Source organism: Canis lupus, chromosome 6, assembly GCF_048164855.1.
Source record: "Canis lupus baileyi chromosome 6, mCanLup2.hap1, whole genome shotgun sequence".
Taxonomy (NCBI): Eukaryota; Metazoa; Chordata; class Mammalia; order Carnivora; family Canidae; genus Canis; species Canis lupus.
The window spans coordinates 59,163,826-59,169,825 of NC_132843.1; the positions used below are offsets into that span (position 1 = coordinate 59,163,826).

General features: G+C 38.3%; 1 long non-coding RNA gene across 1 annotated transcript in view; it reads right to left on the reverse strand.

Annotated features, from left to right (window-relative positions):
• The window catches only part of LOC140634742 (uncharacterized), a 48,572-nt gene extending 43,649 nt beyond the window's left edge, over positions 1–4,923 (reverse strand). The window contains exon 1 of the long non-coding RNA XR_012032125.1: positions 4,786–4,923. This is a non-coding gene — a long non-coding RNA (uncharacterized lncRNA). The remainder of the gene's footprint in view (positions 1–4,785) is intronic.
• Positions 4,924–6,000: the final 1,077 nt, after the last annotated feature.

Genomic DNA, 6,000 nt, shown 5'->3' on the forward strand with positions numbered 1-6,000 from the left:
TATATATATATATATGGACCAGTATGTAGCCCATATTTGGTTTTTGGTAAATAAGTTATTTATTATCATTATGATTGTCGCCAATTTCCCTTGACTTGTTCCCTTTTACATTACACAAAATTTTATTTTATTTTTTAAAAATTTTATTTATTTATTTGAGAGAGAGAGAGAGCAAGACAGCAGAGGCAGGCAGAGGGAGAGGGAGAAGCAGACTCCCTACTGAGCAGAGAGCCTGATGTGGGGTTCAGTCCCAGGACCCTGAGATCATGACCTGAGCCGAAGGCAGACGCTTAATTGACTGAGCCACCCAGGTGCCCCTATTATAGAAAATTTTAACTCAAATATTCTGTAAGAGGATATCACAAAATATCCAATCACCAGTTTAATTTCTCTTTTATCATCATATATAAAAAACTGAAATTCCATACCAGAAATAAGCACCCTTTCAAATTATCCTTTAAAATAACTTGTTGCAAGTATACATAAATTCGCTACCTGTATAATATTCTTTCAATTGACTTAGAGATGTGAAGGCAGACTTGTTAGAGAGGAAAAAAATCTATAAAGGCTATACTCATTCATCCACCAGATATTTATAGAAGACTGTCTCCAGAATCAATGCAGAGTGCAATAATTGCCCTAATAGTTATGAGTAAAATGTTGTAGGATTATAAACAGAAAAATACAGTGAAGTTTGTTAATTAAAAAATTAAGCATAAATTCAAAACACTGAGAACTCCCTACTAATATAATGTAGGCTTGGAGGAGAGGGGAAATAAATAACGGGAAGGACAGCATAGTATAAGGAGAAGCTCTATGAAAGAGGTAGCTGTCTGGTGGAGTCTTAAAGGAAAAATCAGAGTTCGAATTGGGGGATGCAAGGTTTCTAGACCAAAAGATGGAGATCAAAAATTTCTTTGTGCCTGTGGGAAGCAGCAAACGGTCTGTTTTGATGGAGCAAAGAATATATAAAAATGAATATTTTATTTAACATTGGAAAGGTATATAATAGAGACCTTAAATATGACCTGAGCATTTCAAATCTTGTTATATAGTGGATGTCCTTAACATCCTTAGTAGAAGAGAGATGTGATCAGAAATGTGCACTTTGTAACTTAGGTATGTAGCCTGTGCTAGTGGGAATAGATTCAGAGACACCATTTAGGAGGCTAGGTGATAATCTAGGTGAGAGGAGAATCAATAATCAACTAGTGGGGAGGGAGTAGGATGGGAAGGGAATAAAAGACCAAGGGGAGTTAGCCAAAGAACAATTAACTGGTTGGATTGTGGTGGGCCAAGGAGGAAGGGGGTCAAAGATGACTCAGAATTTTAGATCTAAATGCCTAAGAAAATCTCATAGTAATCTGAATAAGGAACACAGAACAAAGGGCAGACTTTTCTGGAAGAAATGATATACCTAATTTGGGATGCATGGAGATAGCCACAATGCAAATGAAAAACAAAACAAAACAAAACAAAAAAACAAAATCTCTTTATTTGGAACAAATTTTGGTTCTGGAGATTGGGAAGCAGAGAGTCCTACCTGAGGTTCATAGTCTGGAGAAAGTTTCAGATTACTAAAGGAGAGCATAAAGAGAAAGAAAAGAGACAAGAATAGTCCCTTGAGGGCAGCATCTAATTTCATGGGGTTTGCAGTAAAATGGTATCCAGAGAAGAATAGTCTGAAAGGTAGAAAGAAAATAAAATTGTCCCCATATCTCTAGTGTGCTTGAAAATCAAGACGGTGCAGATATTTTATAGACTAAGATCTTAGAGAAAGCTGTGTTTTTTGCCAATATGGGTTGTCTGGAATGCCCACCCACCTCCATCTAGCCAATTCCAATTCATCCATGAGGCTCAGTGTAAATGTTGCCTCCTCTGTGAAGTCACCCTAAGCCATTTCCTAAGAAAAGATAGTCCTGGAGCAACCCTAGTGGCACAGCTGTTTAGCGCTGCCTGCAGCCCGGGGTGTGATCCTGGAGACTCAGGATCGAGTCCCACGTCAGGCTCCCTGCATGGAGCCTGCTTCTCCCTCTGCCTGTGTCTCTGCCTCTCTCTCTGTCTCTCTGTCTCTCTGTCTCTCTCTCTCTGTGTCTCTCTCATGAATAAATAAAATCTTAAAAAAAAAAAAAGATAGTCCTGTTCTCGCACTTCTTATAGGAAGTCTCAGTTTACATTATCAGTCTCAGTCTCAGTGTTTCTAGTCATTTGGCCACATGGTAGACATTCTTTAAATGCCTGGTGGTGGGTGCCACAACTAGTATTGAAGGCGTAAGAGAAGGGGCTAGTTTTGCTTAGTAGGAATGATACTTTTCTTCTAAGACAGGACAGAAGGGAAGACCTCTAGGCTCAATATCTAGGATCTAGAGGCTTCTCAATGACTTCAAAAATTTTGGAGACCCAAAAATAAAAACAAAACAAAGAACACCTCCAAAATTTGAAAACAAAGGTGAAAGGCAGAAATAATATATGCTTAAATATCTACAAAAGTTGTTCTATCAAATAGCAGCCATAATTCAAATCAAGTCTTCTATAATTGTGAATAAATGTGGCTTAATGTGGGATATGGGTGCATGAAATACATACATAGTATATAAGCAACTTTAACTTGATTTTAGGTGATGCATCTAATAGTATGCATGCCCAGAACCTGGGAAGACCTTAAACGGTCCTGAGAGAAGATCATCAGAGCAATTTTGAAGTAGAGAGGAAGGAAGACCTATTTTATAGGTCTTCTATGCTGGCCACTTTATTTCACATACATCACTGAAATAAAGGTGAGAGGTTATGGTAAAGACAGAGAAACTAATCCTATAAAAATGTTCTCTTCCTTGAGCCTGGTCGTTACCTTCGATGATTCCTTGTTTCACTTGTAGCTGTGACTGACATGGAGGCATGTCTACCTTGACATTCAGGAACAGAGAACATCCATCTACTGTCCTAGCAATCTAGTGATCGCAATCCAACCCCCCCAAATAGGTATCTAATTGTAAAAAGTTCAAATTGTTAATAAACAGATGCAGGCAAAGCAAACTCTCAATATCCCACAAAGAATAATTACGATGGTTTTAGAAACAAGCTATGACTTTCCAGAAAAACTTGCTAAGCAACTTCTAGCCCTTGGCAAATCTATATACTTAGTTTTGTTGCCTTTATAAAATATATTAACAAAATAATAGCAATAAGACTGAAAAAATGCAATGCCTAGATGAAACCCTAAGGGGGTTTTCTGGAGTGAAGCAATTAGAGGAAGGTAAACAGTGCCTTTTTGCTGAAAAAAATTTTTTTCAGTGGAGTTTTTTTTATTAATTTCAGATTTAGAAATTATTAAAAATGGGACTACATGCACAAAATATAATCTCATTGATGAAAATGACAGCCTAAAATCCTATTTCAAACCCAATTTTCAATACATGGAAGTTGTTCCTGAGCATCTGAGACATATTAGGATATTCTTGTTAAAATTACCACAGTCTGTGGAGAAAATTAACTTTCTGAAGTATCCCATTGGTGCAGAAGTTATGGGCTTTTTAAAAATTAACATTCAATTTTCTAAAATATATTGCTGTGTTTTCCTAGTACTGTATCTTTAAATAAAATAGGCACCATCTCTATTAAATGTATATAAATGTAAACTATATACAGTTTTTAATATAACTATGGTATGATAATTTTATACTATATGTCTGACATTATAACAATCTCTCTACATATGCATCTTTCTCTCTGGTTATTTAAAATGAAACCGCTCACAGGTGTTCTATTAATGTGTCTGAGAAAAGAAAGGCAGAGGCAACTGCCTTCCCTGGCAATCAACCACTGCCACATTATTTTCAAATTTTCATCATGAAATTGCATTTATGTAAAGTAACCAAGGGGGAGAAGTGAGGGGAGGGGGGGAATATTACAAGAAACCAAAGTGAGGAGGCAATAATAAAGTCAGAACCCAATGATCATTTCAAGGGCAAATATCAGGGTAGACTTAACTTTTTAAATAATCAAGCATTATCTTAATGTCTTATGTGTTGTTCTGGATATAGAAATGTGGTTTGGAATATCTCCCTTCCCTGAAACTACACCAGAGAATCAAGAACGTACGTCAGCTTCCTCTAACTGCCATAGAGTTGGCAAAGGGGCAGGAGTCCTGTGGAGTGACAGGGAGAGTCAGGCTGGCAGTCCCTAATTGCTCTATTTGCGCTTTAATGGTTCTTTCTGCTGACTTCCATTTTGTAGAACTTCTATTCATGATCAACAGGCTTTTTGTATAAGATATTAACTGTGCTTTTAGAACTTATTTTTTTTTAAGATTTTGTTTATTCATGAGACACACACACACACACACACACACACACACACACACACGCGCGCGCGCACTCTCAGAGAGTGAGAGAGAGAGGCAGAGACACAGGCAGAGGGAGAAGCAGGCTCCATGCAGGGAGCCCTACAAGGGACTCTGCTGATCCCGGGTCTCCAGGATAACTCCCTGGGCTGAAGGTGGCGCTAAACCCCTGGACTGCCCACTTTTAGAACTTTTTAAAGTACTCAGAGTCTTGCATATTTGGGAAGAATTCCCTATGCAGAGACCAAGCTTTACATTAGCTGAGTGAATATGCATTTTAAGGATTACATGTTAATGAGACCAAGTAAAATTTGGTCATTTGAACAACTGACCAAGCATGCAAATGCTGGGACTTTATGTATAAAAGGAAATTCTTGATTGAGTCTTTGATTTATATAACTGAAGTAATTCTCTGTGTTTTGTTTTACTCTAAACATAAAACTCACCAGACCACGGAGGAGGGTCGCATGTCAATCAGTATGACAACACATTTTAAGCCTTCCTCTGCTCCAGTTGCACTTTCAGGTAATCTGGTTCCCTGCTCTGTGGTGGGAAGGGTGTGTCCAATGTTAGATCAATTGAGAATTCTTCCCCTGTGTTCAGATCAGGGAAAGACAGAGTCAGTCATCACTTTCCATAGTCTTCAATCCTGGAATATGCTCACTTAGCTCAGAGAAAAGGGTACAGAAGAGATATCAAAACAGTGAACAAGATAGGGTTAGAATAGGTTTTTGATCTAGGCCTTGTGGCTACCTAGGTGTAGAACACTAATCAACCATGTCCCACTCCAGCCCTCAAAAGACCCCAGGTAGAATGACCAGAGGAACTAGGCTGAGGGCCAAGGGAAAGAAATCTGGGTCAGATGGTAAAACCACTCCCTAAAGCTCAAAGGTGGCCAAGCTTATCAGGGTGGGTTTGGGAAACCATGCTTAAATTGGATGGAAAATATGAAAAGATAATTTTTCTTTGACAAAATAAATGGTCATTTTATATGGTTCAATTCAGTTATAAGGTGTCTGTTTTGCTGGAGTAGGTGTCTTTCTCGTAAAAGGGTCCAGTGGGTATAGGGGCTTAGAGAGGTTGTAGAGGTTCCAATGCTGATTCCTTTTAAAACATTCTATTTCCTCCTCAAATGTTGGTTTTAAAGAACATTTTACAGGTAAAAACAGGCATAACATTTGATACATATGAACTGTTTCAAAATATTTAATCTGATTGAGTCCTCACAGCCTTATCAGCAAACAACCCATTATCATTCCTTAGTTTCCGACACATGGCACCATCCTATTTATTCTCCCATGCATGGTCCATTCTTTTTCGAACTTCCTTAACTGGATTTTCTGTGTTGGCTGCTTGTTTAAGGGTATTTCTCAGGTTGAAACCTCATTCTTCTTCTCTACCCCAGAGACATCACTCGTTTTTATACACACAACCTTCACATTTTTATCTCCTACCTGAACCTTTTCCCAAAACTCTGCTTCTACTGTTCAAACTGCCCGCCAGATACACGGTACTTAATTTTCCAACATCGCTTCCCTCAACAACTTTATAGCTGAATTCATCATTTCTTTTCCCTCCTCCCTTCACCCCTTGTGGCTCCTCCTTCTGACTTTCCACTTCACTTAATGGCATCATCATTCTCCAAGTTATCAAGGTGCAAT